Consider the following 21,176-nt stretch of genomic DNA (forward strand, 5'->3'; position numbering starts at 1 on the left):
GAAAAACCCTGGGACTCACTGCTCCTGCAGCAGCCTCGGGGCTCTGGGGGGCTCATGCAGAGCCCCCCACATGGTGCAGACTAGCAGGGGACAGTGGGGGGCAGTGGGGATTGCCCCCTGCCAGCCAGGATCGAGTTTGGAGTTTGGGGGGGTTCTTTACAGGCAGGAGCTGGGGCAGGTGGGGCAAACCTGGGGCAGCTGGGACAGAGGGGGAAGAGTCGGGGGCTTGTGCAGAGCACCCCATGCAGCGTGGGGCAGTGGGAGGCAGTGGGGATCGCCCCCCCGTCCAGCAGCACCTGGTGAGCCGGGGGGGAGGTTTCCAAAGAGCCAGGAGCTGGGGCAGGTGGGGCTGGGAGAGTGGGTGGGGGGTGGGCCTGGCCTGGGTGATTCGGCGATTTGGCTGAATCAATTTGGGACAGTGATTCAAATCACTGAATCCAAGCACTGTCCCCCAAATCGGCTGAATCCAAATCCAAAGCGATTCTAGCAGCTTCGCACAGGCCTAATGTTTACGCAGGTGTCCCTTCCACTTATTCGGTGGGTATCAGACATCACTGCCTCTTCCTCCCTGACCTGAAGCCAAACACCTTACCCATGTTTTCTGAGTACGTGTCAAAGAAGAATTGAAGGCGCAAAGGGAAATATGCTTTAGATTTATGAACACTTGCACAAAAGTGGATCTGTACCGAGGTCGCCTGCAAATCAGGATGGTGAAGTCCCTGCTTTAAAAGGGTCAGAAAGAGCTGAGGAAACACTAAACTCAACTGAATAACTGTTGCACAAATAGGAATCTCATTAGCTGGCAGGAGGCCAGAGAGTAGGAAAGATGGAGACTATGGAGCAAGAGGCAAAAAGGTGGCTTTTGGCAACGTTGGGGCTGATTTATTGCTCACTGGTGTTAATGGAGCAACTCTCTTTGACTTCAGAGGACTTTGAATGTGGCCCACAGAAAAGGTAGGCTCTTAGCAGTAAAGAGAAGATCTTATTAAAGCTGGAAGGTAGCTTAATTCAGGGGCCTGAAACACACAGGCACCATTGCAAGCAGAGCCAGAAAAGTCCTGCTGAGCAGACTCCTCCATATTTTTTCTGCTTCTGATTGTAAAGCTGATGTGAATCATTAATCACCTTCCTCTGCTGGTGAATTAAATATTGGCAGGCGGTGGGGTTGATTCTCCTTCCATAGCTGTTACACACTACTGTAGCTCTGCTCATTTTTATCGTATGCTGAAGAGGGCCAGATCCTTTCTTACTGGTAAATGTTCAAGAAAGAGCTTTTATAAACATATTTCAAGCCAGAGGGTTTTTTATGGCCTGCTAGATTTAACTGTAAGTATGGTTTTCAAAAGCATCTATGTTTAAGAATCCGGTTATGGTAATGTAATTTTAAGTAAGGACTTCCCATTTTAAATGCCTATCTTTCTTTTGGGAAGAGGACTCGTGTTTCCAAGTCACTGAAGCAGCTCTGTCTTTGAGTCCCTGCTGCTTACTGCCTCTCATTCGGAGGACTTTTTGGTTCTAACTTTTACTACTGTGATTCAGATGCCATGAGTGGGATTCCCGTCTGTGCACAGGCTTCCCATGTGATCTTGGGCAAGTAATTGCACATTTCTTTGTCCCACTTCCCCATCCATACAAAAGAGCTAATAATAATGGTGCGTCACAAAGAGCAAACTCTAGGAGCCAGTTATCTTCAGATATCCCAGTGCCAGGGACCAAAAATCATCACGATACTCGTTCTGCTTTCCCACTGGGCCTCCGTAAACATTAGACATCTGAACAATGCATACCAGCTATTTTTATTTATATGCAAATAGCCTTCTCGTACGGCAGTTGTGGAAAAACAGCCTTTCTGTGAACACTTGAGTGAACAAACACCAAAGGGAGCGAATCCCCGCAAGCCAAATAGATTTTCACAATAAAACCTCTCGTGTGTCAATTCTGACTGTTTGCTCACACCCAGGACAAGGCTCGTACCACTAGATGGGCTTCCTCCTTCCACTAATGAATACAAACAGCCCAGTTGCCATTCTGTAATCCCTGAGATAATGTTGTGCATAACAAATAGACTCAGCATCTCAGGAATGGGTTGGTCTGGAGTGGCTTGCCTCTCGCATTGGGCAAGACGCCAGCAGGCAATATGCTTGCTAAAGCAAGTGGATGTAATTGTACCTTGTAAACCCAGTGACTGATTGCTTACAGATCTAAGCTCAAGCAGGGGAAGCTGCCCTGTAGTTAAAGCCAGGTCATTTTTAAAGTGATTTAAAAACAGCAGCTCTATATAAGATAAAGCTTAGGGCAGGACTGAGATGACCTGGCGGCGTTGATGGATCTTCTAGCCATTCAGCTGGAATTAATACTGTATCTTGGATAAGGAAGAATCATTTGTTTTTTTCTGGCATCCCACTGTCATGCTTACATTCAGCCTGTGACCCTTTGTTTGGGAATCCCTACCGGAGAGAAAAGGCAAAGGATATGTCAGTACACAGGCCAGAAGTGATGGGGCGCCTTCTGCTTCTGGTAAGGAACCTCGGTGCGACTGAGTGCCAGGTTAGGAGCCAGGGTGGCGAGCGGGTGTAGTACTGTACATCAAGGAATGAAGGACAATGTGCTTGTCCTCAGGGGACCCTAAACTTTGCCTGGAGCCTGGCTAATGAAGAACAACCAACATGCAATTGCCCAGCCCCCGCCCTCAAACCGGCTAACCCCAGATGCAGATTGCCTTCTGGAGACTCAGATTGGAATGACTTGTTACACCGAGGAGAATCGGCCCATACTTATCTATCCACCCCTGAGCACTGCAAACGAATGCTGCAGTCAGATTCATGTGAAAGATGCTTCCGCCTCCTTACCCAACCCCAGTTTGGCCAGTGGGGCCCATGGGTCCACTGATGTGCACTGGACTGCAGAGCAGGGGGCTTTCGGGTGATAACACATCAGCAGCTGCACATCAATATTAAGAGGATACACCTAGCCATACCCCTTTTTTTTTTTTAATATGATGGGACAAATTCAGCCCTACCTGAAAACAGCTACAACTCCAGTGAGGTCAATGGACCTGCGTCTACTTACAGGGCTGACTTTTCATCTTAGGCCCAGACTTTAAAGGTGGGATATTCAGACGTATGAAGGTGCCAAACTCAATAGATGATAGGTGCTTAAACTCTTGAAAATCCTAAAAAACACCTACCTGCATCATACGGCAGTTACACATCAGTAAGAATCTGGCCCTTGAGTGTTGTAACACAGAGAGAGCAATATCTGAATTCTTTTAAAATCTTGGCCTTTTCTCCTTTGGCTCTCCGCTGTGTCTCCCCGCAGTCTGGGCACTCCAGGTCTGAGAGACGACTCCCATACAGCTGCTATGCATAGCAGCCTTCTCATGTCTTTTGGCTCCAGCCTTTCTCCACTGCATTTCTAATCACTGTCAAACACTTTCCTTTTCTTCCTTACCTGTGCCCCTCTCAGCATGTCTTTTTCTTTGGTATTACTTACTCTTAATAACCCTGTAATTAAGAGTAATTGTGTTATGGAGCCCGGTAAAGCTTTCAGGAGTAGAGCTCACGTGAAGGATGCTGTACAAAAGGGAAGGTTATTGTCGGAGAATTTTTGCCATGACAAAGAGATGAGGAAGCAGTTTTACCCTTGCTCTTATCTAAAATAAATTAGGCATAATAACCTTTATTATTTTCGCTCAGGTTTAACTTCCCCTGCGGGCACCATTTCTTGAAAAATTATCTGTGTTTAACTGCATTGTGTAGGCATGTTCAAGACCCAAAAAAAGATACTTAAATGGGCATTTAAGAATAAACAAATGCCCATTTCCCTGAATGTAGCCCTTGTTTCACTGCCCTTGACATAGCCTTAGGAACGCAAATCTTTTGTATTGACATAAGATAAGCACCGTAAGACCATTAAGCAACCCATTGTTCTTAAGGTACCCAATAATCTAGTCTCTCTATTTAAATATGATAGGAAATAGTCCCAGAGCCAATGAAAGCATAGAAACAACTAGGTGCTACGTTCCGCAAATACTATTTTGCCTATAAGAGTTTAACTCCTTATCTGAAAAACATTCAGCTGTAAGCATATTAACAATTCTATATTATCAGTTTTACTTGGCAACATTTATGTGTCAAAACGTATCATGGGCTTCCAGAAATAGGCTATGATCAAGATGACATCATACTTCTTGGTAGAAACCTTTTGGGCTTTTCCTTCCTTCATACACATTTGGATTTCCAGCTGTATGCTTAATTCATTTGGACCATTAGGACAGAATGACGTGCTTCCCTCCTGTTCAAGTTATAGCATTTCAGATAGGTTGAAAAGTTTACCAAAACAGCGTTGTCAACCAGTTGACTGACAAGAATCTTTGTGGCTATGTTAAGATATAGTAGGAAAAATGCAAAGGCCTTAATGGATACAGAATTAAAAACCATAGCTGATTGTGAAAGGAAGAGATGCCAAAGACTGTCAATGATTGAATCAGGCTGTTGGCTCAGTGCATTATGTAAAAGGATAAGAATGTGTTATGATTGGGAGGTGTAACTCTCTTATTCAAACAATATCACTGGATGTGCTGTTCAAATCTCCTAGCTTGGGGCAGTAAAGATATGTGGTATGGGGAATGGTTATGAAAAGCTAGAATTAGGGGAATACAAAGATCTACATTCAGAAGCCTAACTAGAATTTGAAAACAAGTAGGCAACTGGAATCTTGAAAATCGAAAAGTAAGAGAAAGCAAAGTTGCGAAACGAAGTTGCAAAACTCAGTTAAATGAAACTGCAAATAACTACACAACAGTTATATTTGCTGAAGAGGGGAGGCTCTGTGCCATTTTTGTGATTAATGATCAAATTTCACATTGGCCTTTCCTTTATTCGAGGAATCCTTCCCAAGTACACTTAAAAATATATATATTTTACATGTATCCTTCTTATTCAGCATTCGAAGGGTACGAACTATTCTGCATCCCATGCTGTGTTCCTCAGAATTAAAAAGGAGATTGCATAATTTAAACAAAAAATGAAGACAGTCAGTTTAGAGGTTCAGTAGGCCATTCTGCCTGGCTAGTTCATTGTACTCTGCATTTTGCTTTAGTGCCAAGTAGCATGTTTCTGGATCTCAGGTCAACTGGTTTTCAACTTGAAAAGCAAGAAAAACTGCCTGCAGTTCTAATACAAGGAAAGACACCTACCGGAGGATTGCAAGACTCAAGGCTAATCTATATGAGGATAGTCAGGAAATTAGTGGAAGTTAAGTTGAATTAAGACCACTTTAATTCTAAACAAAATGATTCCTCACACTGGCTTAATGCACTATAACTAATCTACTTTAAATTCTTCATGTTCAGTTCATTTGAATTAACTCATTTAAGTGTCCCTGTGCAGCTAAACCCTTAGGGCACTTTTACATGTGCTCTGGAGGTGGTGGGGAGGGGAAGGGTGGTGCTTTCATTAGGGCAGCTCCAAGAGCTGCTCTAGTTAAAGCACTGCAGCGTCATGTGTATCAGCGTCCCCGCGCTTCAAAATGGCGGTGAGGGGGCATGATCTAAAGCTTGAGCCACCGCCATTTTGAAGCACAGGGACACTGATACATGAGATATGGAGGCTGGCTGGAGCACAGTAATTACCGCACTGCAGCAGACTCAATTAACTGAGTCTGCTCTGCGGTGCTGTAATTATAGCGCATTGGAGCAGCCTCCACGCTCGTGTACAAGCGCCCTCAGTGAATAAATCCAGTAGAGCACTGGGCCTTCTCTCCTTCAGTCAGGCCTAGCCTTCATGAATGCTGCATGCTCCTGGAGGCTGGGGGGGGCACGGCGAGCTTCCACAGGCACCAGCAATGCTGTGGGTGGTGGGAGTGTGGCAGTGGCAAATGGTGAGCTCCTGCAGGTGGCCACGGTGCTGGCAGCAGCAGAGGTGGGGAGCAAGCACTGACTGGTGGTCAGCAACCACCTGCAGATGCCGCCAGCAGTGTCAGCGGTGGCTAGCAGTGATCGGGGACTGCCCTCAGACACCGCCGGCAGTGTCGATGGCAAGGGCAGCGAGTGGCAAGCGGCGACCACCTGCAGGCACCTCCAGCAGCGTTACCTTTCTGTAAGGGGTGCACCACCAAGCTCAGAGGGTGCATGGGCATCCGTGTGCACCCCCTACGCGTCACCAACGCTGCCCTTGTTTCTCAAGGACACTGGGGCTCCTCTCCATCATTACAGAAGGGCAGTGGAGCACTCTATGATGCTCAAAAACTTGAGAAAAAGAAACAACTTTATTTTTTTTTCAACTTTTAAAAAAGCCAGAGGCAAAATTAGGAGAAAGGAAGCAGGTTGAAGAGCTCCATGGAACTGCAAAATAAACAAGATGGCAAAATAACAAAACTATTTTTTAATAAGCTGGGAATTTGCTTCAGTCTGCAATTCTTAGAGGAAAGGCGGCTGCTGAGAGCTGGCCAGATTCCCTGCTGCAGACATGCAGACACCTGGATGAGGAGACAAAAGAAAGTTTGATTCTTGTATAATCCCAAGGTCACGTGGGGTTTTTTTTTTTGCAAAGTGCACCAGTGTCCCTTATTATGGGCACTCCTGAAAGGTGACAGAACCAGAAACTCCAGGGTTAAAAAGCAAGGGGACCAAACCCAAAGAGCCTAAATTTCCTCTCCCTTACTTAAGTATTAATCAGGAGTGATGCTATCTATCTATCTATCTATATATATATGTGTGTGTGTGTGTGTGTGTATGTATATATGTATATGTATATATATAAAAATATATATATATCTATGTATATATATAAAGCTGCTGTGCCTGGGAAGCCCAGGAGGCTGGTGTTTGAGGAGAAGTAAAAAGAAGGAAAAAAATACCATGGATAAGGGAGATGGGTCTGAATCAAACTGCAGTTGAATTTGACAGGGTTGCAGTCCCTGAGCCAGCACAGAAAGGGTTGAACCATGTTCCCTCTTCCCAGAGAACTTCCCACAGGTGTTTGCCTTTCCGCAGAGCAGGAACAGGGCTGGCCTCACCTCAGGTTAATTGCAGTGTTAATGAGGATAACCCTAAAGCATGAAAGGAAGAAAGCTTAGCATTTCTATTTTCCTTGGGGCTTAGGCTAAGAAAGGACTGAGAGGAGATGGGCAGCTTTGTATTGTTTGCACGTAAAAAATCCCAACATTTTAAAGGCAGGTTCTGCCACTAAGAAGCCAGTTGGCTGCATGTTTATCCCATCCAACCTTTCTAAACCTAAAAGTTTAGGCTGTAACTGCACAGTCTTTATATCTGGCTTCTGGCAGTTGCATTCCCCAAGGATTTCTTTTGCTTCTCATTAAGTGGCATGAAAAGAGCTTGTCCGTTGGGTTGCACACCCTTTGGGCTCTATGTAGACTGCAACTGCAGTGGACATAAGGGTCTCTTGCACAGATCAGCCCTTGCATGGTCTGATCTTTAGAAATGGAGCACTTGTGATTATCAGTAGCCTTCCATTTTAGATGCGGGCTGAATTGCTGATGTGGGGAAAAATCCTTTCAGACCTTTTTATGCATGCAGAAAGGGTGGAGAGAGCTATTTTTTTTTCCTCCTTTGACTGTTAGCTGTAACAGAGTACCAAATGTTTGGGGGAAATGATATGCTAGGTCATAAAATGATTAATCAAAATTGCATCTGAGATAAATGTTTTTCACCTTTTAAAGAAAATAAGGATATGACTTAACTGCTAGATGCCTTCTAGTCCTATCAGCCACATCAGCATTAAGCAATTTTCATTCTTCTCTAAATTGCAGCTACATTGGTTTAAACAGCAAGTGGGTTGGTAAAATGCACCATTTGGTAGTGGCATAAACCATTTGGGAAACTGCTTCTCGCAGAGTGGATCAGATGCCCTTCTTAGGAGTTGACGTGGATAGATACCTATGTCCACTGCAGACTTCTTCCTAACTTATCACGTCTCTTGGTGCATGTTTGCTGCAGGGCATTAAGATACCACATTTCCCTTTTTAAAGTATTTTGACTTCTGAATATTCTAGTGTGTTTTGGGTGTTAGCCTCATGAGTATCTGTAAATGCCCCTTAGCTCTGACCATCAGTTTTTCAAATAAGGAATACTGAAACAGCCATTTAATTCCTTGCTGCAACACATCTGGGTGAGATTCAGACTGATGATCCAGAATTGAACTGATTAGCCATTAGCTGATGGCCCTTCAGACCCTTAGACAAACAGAGCTCTTGATAAGAAGGGACAAAGAAAAGCAGAATCACTGAAACAGTATATTTAAGTACCCAGGTTTGTGTCTCAAAATGAAAGAAGCAGAGAGGATGAGAGAAAAGCAAAACTGGGTTTTGGGGTTGCTTTTTGTTGTGTTTCAGCAAATATTTTTATTATGGTATCCATGAGAAATAAAAGTCAAGGGGGAAATGTATTGGTTAGCCTGAAATGGAAGCATAACACTTTTGAAGGCTTTTCATTTTGCTTCAGTGTAGATGTAGAGAAATGTCAATAAAACACACCCAGCTATGTAACTCTACATTATAAACAGCCAGCGATGTAAGAAAACACCACATCTTTTATGAGCCGCTTGTCCTTTTTGGTGTGCATTTCTCGTAAGGCAATAAATCAGAGTGGACTGTAGGGAAGATGAGGCTTGATACTAAACCTTTGTAAAGTGGAAGTTTGAAGGGTGCTGGGAGGGTGGTGGAAAGACTACCTGGTCTTCAAAGCCCTTCCTCCAGCTTTCCCACCATCCTTGTATTACAACAGCAAGCTGTAGCAAAGCCAGAGTCTACCTCTGCACTGCAGACTTGGGCACCATCTACCAAGAAGGTGGACTAGAGAGAAATGCCTCCTTAGGTCAGAGAAGGTTTGACAGCAGGAGCTGCTTATTCACACCTGCTGCCACAACCAGCTAAAAATAATTAACAGAGAAAGAGAAGGAGAGAGAGGTGAGGCACCCTGCAAAGCAAAGAATCACTGCAGTCAGCCACCTGGTACTTGTGCAGTCCTCAAAGGGCAATCACAGGCATAGTCAAAAGTAAGACTGTTTCCCAACAGGAAAAGGGAATGGTCTCCGAGCTGTTATGAGGCATTAGTTTTCCATACAGTGCCATCTTCTGGGTCCTGTTTTTATATCCCATGCTTCATCTGTACTCGATTTAACCCACTCCACAGGACAGAAAACTTATACATAAGATGTGGTCAGCAGAGTGATGAGGGCATAGAAACCCAAAATATCCAGGAAAAGATTTGCAAGCTACTGTAGGTTTAATCAGCTCTGCCCTGATTGCATATGCCGCAGGGGGTGGGTGTGGAGGGAGAGACGAAAAGGGGGCTTAGCCTCCTGCTGAGATGGGTGCTGGCTTGGGAGGAAGAGCAGCCTTCCAGCTTACACTGTTGGAGAAGCCTCCTTGGGGACAGGGAATGACAAGAGCCTGTTTCCTGCCACATCCTACTTGTGGGAGGGCAAGCCCCATGTGGGACTAATGCTTTGATTTGGTACCAACTACGATGACAATAGATGCTCCCTACTTGAAAGGGCTGGCAGAAGAACCAAATCCTCGGAGATGAGAGGTAGTAGGACTGTCTCATGAACGCAGGCTCAGTGTGATCACAGGTAGCTTTCCCCTTGCCTATTTGAGCATTGCAAGTTTAATGAGTGTTAGGGAAATCATTTGCTGAGCTCCACTGATGCTCCCGTCTGTTTTCTTCAAGCAGGGATCATACACAGTCAACACGCTTGTTGGAGACCTGAGAAAAAATAAGTGTGTGGCTCCCCTCCAAGGGTTTTTTTTTTTTCCTTCTTTTCTCACAGTTGACAACAGAGCCAATGTTGTTTGAGATCAGGGCAAGATGACAAATGCATGCATGTGCTATACTTTGTCTTCTGTCTAAACATGCTGGAGCAGAACTCTCTTAAGAATGACAGTGTTACTACATATTTTCTGGCACAGAAAATTCAAACCAGCACCCATTTTATTCACTCTGCGCTGGCCCATGCAGTCTTCCGAGAGCAGCAGAGAGAGAAAATCAGTGGTACTATGGATTAAAACAGGAAATGATTTTTAAAGGGCTGCAGTAGCCATTTGGCTAGTGAAAATCGAAATCCTATTAATGCGACAGATTTTCATTTCAGTGAAACTGGCATAAGATAATGTCATTTCTTTTACTGGGCCTTCTGCTGATCTATATCCCAGGTGACTCCACTAAATGTAACAAAGTTATGTAGGAGGCATAAGAACACACAATACCGAGAGCTATGCATAGCTCAGTTATCAGTGCCAGCATGGAGGTTGATTACAAAGTTGTTTGAGAGCAAGAAGGAAGTCAAATGTGTCAGTAAAGTAGACATCAATCAAACATTCACAATGTGTGATGTGATGGAGGTTTTGTGTGGCACTGTAATACCAACCAAAAAATGCATACATGTCTCCTCATAAGGGAAAAGGGAATTTCAAAGTTTTAAAAGAAATATGCTCAGGAAACACATGATTTGGCTAAAGACACTAAAGACACAGAAGTTTCCAAACCGAAAGAGCCTTCTCATGGCATGCATAGCTGTGTTTATCCAGTCTGAGGTTTACCATCACAGAGGAGGCAAATTTAAAACTTAAGATAGAAAGCAACAAGTCATTTGCAAAATAAGCTACTACCATGCAATCACAATCTGATAACAATGAGAAAAAAAACAGAGACTGAAAAGAGCTGTCTTCTGCTCCCTGCTTCTGCCATTACGACTGACTGCCCTTCTCCCATGCTATGTTCTAGGGCTCAGATATATGGGTTTGCAGTTGAACTGAAACTCCTTATAACCTCCAGCATCCCTTCCAGCTCCTTCCATGTTGGCAGGCTACTTAAATTACAATAAAACACTCAGGAGGACCCTTCTTCCTCCCATTTCCTGTAATTAAAAATATGTACTGCCCTAACTGTCGTCATGGCTGGGGTGTGTATAAACCATCCCACTTTATCTATTCAGAATCTGGTGGTCTTGTTGCTAAGATTGCTGTGGTTAAGTTGGAGAGAATGTAGTTGTGGTTTTGTGAAAAATGCAGATATGTTTTCAGCTACAGGAAGTGGTAAGTGGATATGATAGCAGATGTCTCAAGGGCATTTGTGAAATGAAAACAAGTGAAGATGAACCACTCTTGCATAATGTCCCTGTTCCTCCAAGATAAGAGATGATAAAACCTCTGCACCTGACTGAGATTTAAATAATCTAAGCTATTTTCAGTAATACATATCAGTAAATGGGGATATGATTTCTGTCTGGCCCATATTGCTTTTCTTCTAGGCTAGGGACAGACATTACATATAAACCGGTTAAAGTGATCAGAAACTGGTTTAAACCTGTAACAGAACAGATGTGCACATTAAACCAGTTTGAAAATGGATGAAACTGGTTTGAAATAAACCTGGTTGCATGTAGTATCAGACTTAACTAATTTGGGTCAAACCAGTTTATGCAATGTCTGTCCCAGACCCCTTGCTGGTTTAAGTTAAACCAGACACCCCCAGCATCCCAGCATGCTCTCTGCCTTACACAGATGCCTCAGCATTAACTAGCAGACCACATGCTAGCTAAGGTCCATGATGTGGGAGACAACAGGCAGACAAGCTTTTTGGAGCTAATCAACAGGTAGCTTAATATCCTTCCTTGGAAGAGCTGTTTAAGAAGAGTTCCTTTAGTTAATGGAGAGAGGATTTGTTTTCTAAATGGGTTGATAAACACTGAGTTAGGGGTGATAAACATTCCCTGCTGGGCTGTTTAGGAGGGGGGGAATAATCAGAGTGTCCTGCCGGGGCCTGGAAACACCCCCCTCAGTTCAACACTGTGGAAGGGAAGGGAGGGCTGCTCTAGCACCCCCCAGCTTCTAGCCTGAGCCACTGCAAGCATGTGCCTGCATTTCTGGGATGTCTGTCCAGTTACAAAACTAATTTAGTTTAGCCAGGTTAGACTAACCTGCAAAGATTGAATCAATTCAGGCTCAGGCTTTTTAAATGTTTGTCCCTAGCCCTAGTGGCTGTTGTAAAACACCAGATTGACAGCCATAAATACTTAGTATTGAATATAGTGTATGCACTCTCCTTATTTTACTTGGGCAGCTTTCCCATTGGGCACTAGCATGACATCACTGAAGTCAATGACAAAAGCCCCATTGACTTCCATGGAGATAAGATTTCACTCAGTGTCTTTCAATATTATCCTGTATTAACAATTATAATAGGATAGTCAAAAAGCACTGATGAGCCTTAGGGCCCATGGGCAGGTCCCCACAAGCAGGAATGTGCACTTCCCCAGGGACAAATAATAGCAGCACGTACGTGTACCACTGCTACTTGTCCCTGCAGGCACACTCTGGCACACAACAAATTGCCCTGGGTGGAGTAGCGAAGGCTGGGGCCAGCACCTGGGCCTGGCGGCCTCCTGGGACACATGGATCCAAGCACATGGAGCCTGGCCAGCAGCCAGAGCATGCAGCACACACTGCAGCCATATTGTACCAGCCTGCTTTTTTCTGCTGTGGGTGTTTTGGATGCTGGGATTTCCCAGTAGCTAAACTTGCTGCCGCACTGCAAATATGCAGCGTGACAAATAAAATCATGAGTGACATATGCATTTCACAGCATCTCTAAAGGCTTTGAGGCATCACAAAAAACACATTCCCTCTTGTGGGGATGTGGCCCATGTGTCTAACTCCTGTAGAAATCATTGATTGGGTCCCTAAATAACACTAAGGACCTGGGCCTTCTGTCCCTTTTTCTGGTGAATATAGTTGCCTAGATGCACAAAGTCATAGATTTTAAAGCCAGAAGGAAGCCATTAAATACTGTCAATCATCTGTATTATTCTGTAAGCACGAGGCACTTTTCTTTATGCCAAAATGGCTGATTTGAAGAAAGGTACCAAGAATGCACTCCATCTTATAATTTAAATAAGAATATAGATATAGTATGTCACAGTTAATGTAAGAAATATAACTTGGTTTATTTATGCCTAGTACTTAGCAGAGCAGAGACTGTTCCTAATTTATGCCTGTTCAGAAGGAAGCTCCAGTATACTCATGCTTTGTTTCATGTTTTTGTGCTCCTATATCAAAAAGCTATTTCAAGGAAAACTCTAATGGAGACATGGAACAAGTGGTTTTTTGCTCTTAACCTAGTTATGGTTACACATCCAGGGCTTTATCTTGATTGGTTATGAGGTCAAATTATGGTGGCTTGTCTTCCCAAGGAGTTAATCCAGTGTTAAAAAACACTTCTTTTTGTTAGTTAACACCATAATTGAAAATCCTGAGACAGGCATACAGAAAACCCGCAAAGGGGTCAAACTTTAAGGGGGAAACACCCCAATTAGTGTATGCAACAGGCAGCTACTACACAAAGAAATAAACATAGTAATTGTAGCTAAGAGTTGTGAATTTTTTCATTGTCAAACCTAATTCCCTTTAGATTTTAGTAATACTAACAGCATAATTTTTCTTTCACGTGAAATTCAGTTGGTCTGTGACTTCACATATAATCTACCCTTTTCTCATGAAAGTCATACAATTTGACATATCAAATTGTATATTTACAATGGAAATAAACTTAATTATAACTCCCCAAAGGAGCCTGATCTAAATCTCATTGAAAGAAAAATGGAAAGACTCCCATCCACTTCCATGATCTTTGGTTAGACCCTTGAAGTTTTCAAATTCTTTTTCTTTTCCCTGCATACTTTGAGTCAGGAAACCTGCATGTGTTTTAGGTCTGTGTATTCCAGTCATCTTTGTGGTTTCTTTCCCATTCTTTCATAGAGTATTAGAGGCATACCTTAAATGTAAACCAAACAATTATTCTGTTGTTTAAACTTTATTATCTTAACAATGTAAAACATAAGCATGATGATACTTAACTCTTAAGTTTACATTAGATAGGAAGGATCAAATGGAACAGTGGTGCAACTCTACTGACTTCTGTAAAGCGGAAACCATTTACACCAGAGTTGAATTTGGCCCCATTTCTATAAAACACCTATTAGTTTTCATTTGCAGTCTGATCGTGTCATAATTCACTTTAATGTTAATAGACGCTCACCCCCGAGGGCTGGCATAATTATTACTCCTGTCTCATCATGTATGGAAAAAAATGAAAAGAAGAAAAAGAGTAAAGAAACTCAAGTATCATTGCTTTGTTTATAATAAGTTGCTTAAAAGCTATCAACTAAAGGCATTATTAAAATAAGCACATAATGTATGCCCTCCAGGAATGGGCACAAGTCAAAGTTTTGGGGATAATTCTCTGAACTGATATGAATATTGATGAATGCCTTCTATTTAGAAGATAGGGTTGGAAGATGGTGTTAAGAGTTGCATAGACTGAATGTGATTGAAGGAATAAAAAGCAAAGGAGAAACTGCAGTGGATGCAAACTTCAAACTAACTGAATTGATGAATAGTGAACAAATGTTTTAGACCCATGTTTGAGACTCGAGGGACTTAAAATATGCAGACATCCAAACGTGGATCACCAAAGAGGTTTAACCTACAGAACAATGTCATGATCCAGAAAGTAGATCATCTAATTAGGGAGGAAAGGGAAGTAGTAGGTACTTTAATTCAATATGACCTTGATAATACACACAAGGGCTGGATCCAGATGTGCAGGCTGCACGAGTTTCACGTTAATCAGTGCACGGTGCTGCTAATTTGCAGCACTGGGGCAAAATATGCTACTGGGATTTCCCAGTAGCAAAAAAAATAATTCTGGAAAAAAAGCAGCACGGCCCACGCCAAAGTGGCAAGTGCCATGGCAAATGCAGAGGCGGGGGAGCTGGAAGCCCAGAGTTGCCTGCTTTCCCACCTTCACATGCTGGGAGCCCCCAGACTGAGGCACCCTGCACCCCAGCCAACTGCTCCCTAGCAGCACCGGGGCTCCACTGTGCAGAGGCACGTGGAGACCCTGCACTGAGGGACACTGCACCCCAGCCAGCTGCAAAACAACTGACTGGGTCTCAGTGCCCCTGAGATGGGGGAGCAGGCAGCTTTGGGCCTCTGTGTGCCTCTGCATGCCTGTCTCCATGCAGCCTGCTCCCCATCTCGAGGCACGCTGTGGCCCAGCCAGCTGCTCTGTGGTGTCACTCAAAGCAGGGGCTCCACATGCCTCGGTGTGGGGGTCCCATTGTTCAGCTCCACTTGGGAGTCTTCGGCAACCTGGAGAGCCCACAGGGAATGCTGGGAGGTGTGCAAGAGCTCCCCGCCACCACCCACTGTGCTTGGGCTGTGTAGGCAGGCTCCAAGCCCCCCACCTCCCTCCCATTAGGGCTAATGTGTGTTCTGCTTCCTCCCAACCTAAAGGGGGGGCTTAGAGTAAAGCCCAAACATTAGAGCACTTTTGCCACTGTGCTCGTAGTACAATTTTTTGTCTTCTTTCTGATCATCTGAATCTTTAAATAGCTATAGAAATAACTTTCAAAAGCACAAAATGGGGTAGATTGTGACTTCTTAAATAAATACAACTAGTTATGGCATTGGTTGATCACCAAGTGATGATAGATATTGCAGCTATTCTATTGACTAGTGGTGCATTTTCTCTTGTGACTATTAAAACTGATATTAAACTTGCAGGTCCTGCCACGGTGGTTACAGGTGAACATGCTATTAGGGGCTACTGTACTGACAGGCTGTTTCCTTCGGTCATGTTTCTGTTGTAATTTGAGTGACCATTTCTCGCCATGATGTTGGACTCCATGATTTGAGAAGGGAATGTCGCTTTGTCTTGTCTCCTGCTAAGGTCTCCCAAGGGTTTAGGTCAATTACAAAAACCTTCCTGTCCTTCTTGTAGATGTCTTTGAAGCGAAGTTTTGGACACCCTACTCTTCTCTCCCCATCATGCCCATACAGGATGTCCTTCAGGATGCACCCATCTTCCATCCTAGAAAGATGGCTAAGCCAGCATATATGCCACTGTTTGAATAGTGCAGATGGTTGGCAGGTTGGCTTTGGCAATAATCTCTGTGCTGGTGATTCTGTCTTGCCACTTGATGTCAAGGATGCGCCATAAATAGCGTAGGTGGAAGCTGTTCAGCTTCTTTCCCTGATATGCATATGTTGACCACGTCTCACTGCTATACATAAGGACACTGAGGATGCAGGCTTTGTACACAAGCAGCTTAGATTTGATTGTGAGTTTTGCATTGTTCCAGACTTGTTTGAAGAGCCTACTGAAAGTGGTAAATGCATTTCTAATGCACACCTTTAGATCTTCATCCAGTGAGGTTGTCGTTCACTGTGGATCCAAGGTAGAAGAACTTGTTCCCTGCCTTGAGTGGTATGTTGCTAGGGCTGATAGATGGTGACTGGTGAACACCCTGCCCTAGGATCACAGTCTTCTTGATCCTGATGGTCAGGGCAAACATCCTGCAAGCATGGGAGAAGTGATTTATGAGTATTTGTAGTCGGCTTACTTCATGGGCGGAGAGTGCAGTATCATCAGCAAAAAGGAGCTCCCTAATAAGTGATTCCAGGTATATGTGGTCAACAAGTTGTTGCAAGCATTTCAAGATGACTCTGACAAAAGCCTTGCCTGTAACGCTGAGGAGAGAGAGGCTCCTATATTTGTTGCAGTCACCCTTGTCTCCCTTGTTCTTGTAGAGTGTGATGATGTTAGCATCACACATGTCCTGGGGTACTTGACCTTCATTCCAGCAGCATACTAGGAGTCGATGAAGATGTGGTAGCAAGCTACCCTTCCAGCACTTGAGAACCTCAGCTGGGATGTCATCTTCCCCTGGGGCTTTTCCACTTTCTAGAGAGTCTATGGCCATGCTAAATTTTTTGGCTGTATGTTCTTTGTCTAGCTGTGCCAGTACACTTAAGTTAGGGACAGACATTCAAAAAGCCTGAGCCTGAATTGATTCAGTCTTTGCAGGTTAGTCTAACCTAGCTAGGCTAAATCAGTTTGTAACTGTACAGATATGTCAGAAATGCCAGCACATGCTTATAGTGGGTCAGGCTCGAAGCTGGGAGGCACTAGAGGAGCCCTCCTACCCCTTCTATAGTGCTGAGCTGAGGGGGTGTAGCCAGGCTCTGGCAAGACACTCTGATTAGGGAGGGGCCCCCCACCTCCTGACCAGCCCAGCAGGGAATTGATAACAGTGTTTATCATGCCTAACTCAATGTTTATCACCCCATTAAGAAAACAATAGAGGGACATTACCAGCTACCTGTTGATTCTGCCTTTGTCCCATCTACCACAGGATGGACCATAGCCAGCACATGCTAGTTAATGCTGAGAGGTCTGTGTAAGGCAGAGGGGATGGGGAGAGGAGGGGGGGAGGAGCAGGGGGAAGCCAGGTAGACACCTGCAGTCTCTGCTGAGCTCCAGCCAGGGAGCAGAGGAGGGGGACCAGCTCTCCTGTGGAGCAGAGAGCCCCACTCAGCCCAGAGAGCATTCCAGGATGCTGGAGGAGTCTGATTTAATTTAAATCATCAAGGGGTCTGGGACAGACATTGCATAAACCAGTTTGACCCAAATCAGTTAAGTCTGATGCTGCATTCAACCACGTTTATCTCAAACTGTTTTCAGCCATTTTGAAACTGGTTTATGTGCACTGAACATCTGTTCTGTTACAGGTTTAAATCAGTTTCTGGTCACTTAAACCAGTTTATGGGTAATGCCTGTCTGTAGCCTTAGAGTTAGAAGTTGATCCAGTGCCATTGCTGAGATGTCTGTTTCCTGGAAGTCAGGCTCTAAATAATGTTCAACCCAGCATGCCATCTGCTTGGTCTTGTCAGTGATTTTTACTTTGCCATCCTGAGACTTGAGGAAGGTGACTTGAGTGACAGTTGGGCCAAGAGCTTTCTTCAGGCTGTCATACATAACTTGTAGGTTTCCTCTGCCTGCAGCAAACTGTTTCTCTTGACATAGGGCAGTCCAGTACTGGTTTGCATAGTGTCTGACTGTTTTCTGTACCATTGCTCTGGCATGCTTCAGTTGAGCCTTGGAACTTTCTGTTGGATTCTGGTTGTTTCAGGTAGGCTGTGTTCTTATCTTCAACAAGTGATAGCATCTCTTCTGAGTGTGCCTCAAACCAGACTGACAATTTCTTTTTCCCAAGCACTTCTGTGGCTGTTTCCTAGATGACTGCTCTTAGTACACTCTAAGTTCCTTCAGCATATGCAGATGTTGCTGTCATAGACATATAGATAACTCAAAGGTCCTTTGAAAGTTGAGGTGCTTGCTTTGGTCTTTTGTGCTGTGTGTGCTAATTCTTGGCTGACTCTTATGCTTGGCTCTGTACAGCTTCTTTGGTATCACTTCACTTTGCTGTCAATTAGGGAGTGGTCTGTGTCACAATCTGCACTATGATCAATGTGGGTGTGTAGGACCCTGGGCGGGTCTTTTTTTCTGATGATCACAAGGTCTAATTGATGCCAGTGACCAGATTGTGGGTGTCTCCATGACACTTTTTGATGCTGTTTGCCCACAAAGTAGGTTCACTAAAGTGAAAAAAAAGATTTTGTTGGACAGAGAGGATGAGTTAAGCTGTTATGGAAAGGGGCTGATGTTTACACAGGTTAGAGGGGGTGGTTAGGGGTCTTTGAGTGTGTGAACCAGTTGAACTCTACCTGCCCATTTATGTAAGATTCTCTTAGATTCTATTTGTTATGAATGTAGTCATTATGGTTCCTTAATTTAGTTAAAGTACCTGACACATGATACAGCTTAGGACAGGGGTTCTAGCAATGAGCTTAGGGTGGCCATCATAGAGGACAGTCCGGTTTTCCTCTGCCCTCTATTGATACAAACCTGACGCCTTTATGTCCTCTATTTTTCTCTTGAAGAGAACGCAAGACATTCGGTTTTGTAGGGCTTGGTAAGGACATAAAGCCCTTGGGTTTCATATCAATACAAGACAGAATAGCAGAAAACTAGAATGTCCTCTATGATGGCCACCCTAAGTGAGCTGTCATCCAGGGCTCAAGTCTGCCTTGAGCTTGTTGCAATGGTAACACCTTGGGTATTCACCACTGACTGGGTGTTTTTTTCAGTGCTGCTGGTACTAATGAGGAAAAATGAATAGCTTCCGGGGTAGATCCAGGAGGGGTGCAGTGGTACAGTTGCACCCCCTGCCCTTTGATTCCTGCTTCACCCAAACTTTAAAACTAATTCCCTGGAAGGAGCAGTCACATTTCTATTCAGGCAACACTGAGGGAGTCATTTGACTTCATGGCTCATTATTCCTGATTTCTGTTAATCTCTCTCCACTATATAGGTGTTAACACCCCTCTATCATTTTTAATGGTCTTGAAGTTCCACTATTCAAACTATCCCCTCTACTGTAGTGTTGCTGTCTGTTAGCTATTCCTAGTAATGTCTCTCTTCTATATCACAGCCCTGCAAGCTGTTTTCAGCTCCAGCTAAAAACGTTAACTCAGACACGGTAACATTAACAGTAGGGTTGCACAAAGCTTCAGGTGGTGATTTGATTTGGAGGAGATTCAGCCCGATTCAGTGGCCATATCTCCAACTCTAAATCAAATCAGGGGACCAATTTAAAGGTCCGAATCGATTCAAAGCTCTCCGAATCTTCAGAATCTCTCAGAATCTTCAGAGATCTTTGGTGCTTTGGGCAGTCCCCAGTGGCTGCAACACAGAGCTGCAGCTGACTCCGAGCTAGTAAGTACTAGGGGCAGGGGAGGGGAGAGGGGACTATGTGGGGGATCCCTGCCAGCCACCCCCTCCCATGGCTGCCTCCACTTGCCCCTGCTCAGTACTTCAAAAAAAAAAGCCATGATGCTCACCGGGTGCTACCAGGTGGGGGGGGAGTCAATCCCTGCTTCCCCCAATGTCCCACAGTGCATGGGGCCCTGGGACTCACCACTTCTGCAGTGTTTTGAGGATTTGGGGGGCTTGTGCAGAGCCCCCCACATGGCATGGGGCAATGGGGGCAGCAGCGATCACCCCTCACCAGCAGGAGCAGTGAGTCTGGGGGGGTGGTTCTTAAAGGGCTGGAGCTGGCCCAGGCCGGAAACCCGTGGAGGGACTGGGAGAGTGAGGGGGGGTGGGGGGCAGCAGGAATCTACCCTCCAGGTCTGGCAGCACCTGGTGAGCCGGGGCTTTTTTTTAACAAGTGCCAGGAGCTGGACAGCTATTGCTGGGCTGGGAGAGGAGCGAAGGATGGGCCTGGCTGATTCAGAGATTCAGCAGCAACCAAGTCTCTGAATCGGATTTGGCCGAATCAAATTGGGACAGTGATTCAAATTACCGAATTGTTGTGTTTTGCAAAAGTTATTATATAATCTAGCCAAATAGTGCATTTTCCAATTGTTATATTTATTTTTGCTCTGATCTTAAACTAAATCATGTAGTGCTCCCCCCTCCCCTTCCCCAGCACATTAAAAAACCTTTTAGTTTCTCTTTAACTGGATAAAAATGCATTGTGTTATACGCAATGATATGTCATACCGTCTGGACCCCCTTTTCAAAATCTTATATCCACTCGTAATCACTTCTATATTCTTTGTAACATACAAATAAGAGAGGAAGGAATAGGTGTTGGGATAAGTACAGGGTGTCAATGCTGAGAATAGCAACACAGCTGAATTCTTATGCCACTAGATGCTTCTTAAAACAGGTGAAAATACAGTGGAATTTGAAAAAGTAACGTTTTAGACAAAAAACAATGAAGTCTATGCATTAAATCTGTGAAGATGCTGGGGACTAAACACGTTCAGATATTTCCACCAATTTTTGCAAAATCCTTGGTAATTCCAGAAAACTCAAGCCGCAAGTGGGAGCAGAGGGTTAAAGGAAGAAATCTGGTAAAAGAATGTATCCTTTGTGCAGTGAGGTTATGCATTTAACAGTTCTCTACTGAGTTACTTAATAACATACCAGATGCCAGCAACTTGACTAAAAATCAAGTATTCAGAATTTCAGCATTCAAATGTTAGCAGGCATTCCTCTTGATGTCCACCACGCATTGCTGCTATAAGAGATGTTTCTTCTTCAACACTGGCTATAGCTTTTGTGTTCTGTCTTTTCAGTGTTTTTATTGTTTTTCTTTGTAACTGCTTTGGCTCACTTTGCAACGCAAGAGACTCACATTCATGATCCATGAAATCATCATCTTAGCAAACAGAATTGCCATTTCACCACAACTATAAATAGGAGGTTGTGAAGGGGGAAGAGGCAGCCTTCCACAGGCCCCCCC

At 44.2% G+C, this 21,176-nt stretch overlaps 2 long non-coding RNA genes across 2 annotated transcripts in view; both read right to left on the reverse strand.

Moving 5' to 3' along the window:
* Positions 1 to 6,364: 6,364 nt before the first annotated feature.
* Positions 6,365 to 7,049, reverse strand: LOC109294506. Its single transcript, XR_002096539.1, has 2 exons — positions 6,859 to 7,049; positions 6,365 to 6,477 (listed from the first exon to the last, which is right to left on the reverse strand). It is a non-coding gene; the product is annotated as an uncharacterized LOC109294506 (long non-coding RNA).
* Positions 7,050 to 13,736: 6,687 nt separating this feature from the next.
* Positions 13,737 to 21,176, reverse strand: part of LOC109294505 — a 7,763-nt gene continuing 323 nt past the window's right edge. Inside the window, exon 2 of the long non-coding RNA XR_002096538.1 lies at positions 13,737 to 13,792. This is a non-coding gene — a long non-coding RNA (uncharacterized LOC109294505). The remainder of the gene's footprint in view (positions 13,793 to 21,176) is intronic.

The sequence above is a fragment of the Gavialis gangeticus genome, unplaced genomic scaffold (assembly GCF_001723915.1).
Source record: "Gavialis gangeticus isolate Ggan-Ray unplaced genomic scaffold, GavGan_comp1, whole genome shotgun sequence".
NCBI classification, from domain to species: Eukaryota; Metazoa; Chordata; order Crocodylia; family Gavialidae; genus Gavialis; species Gavialis gangeticus.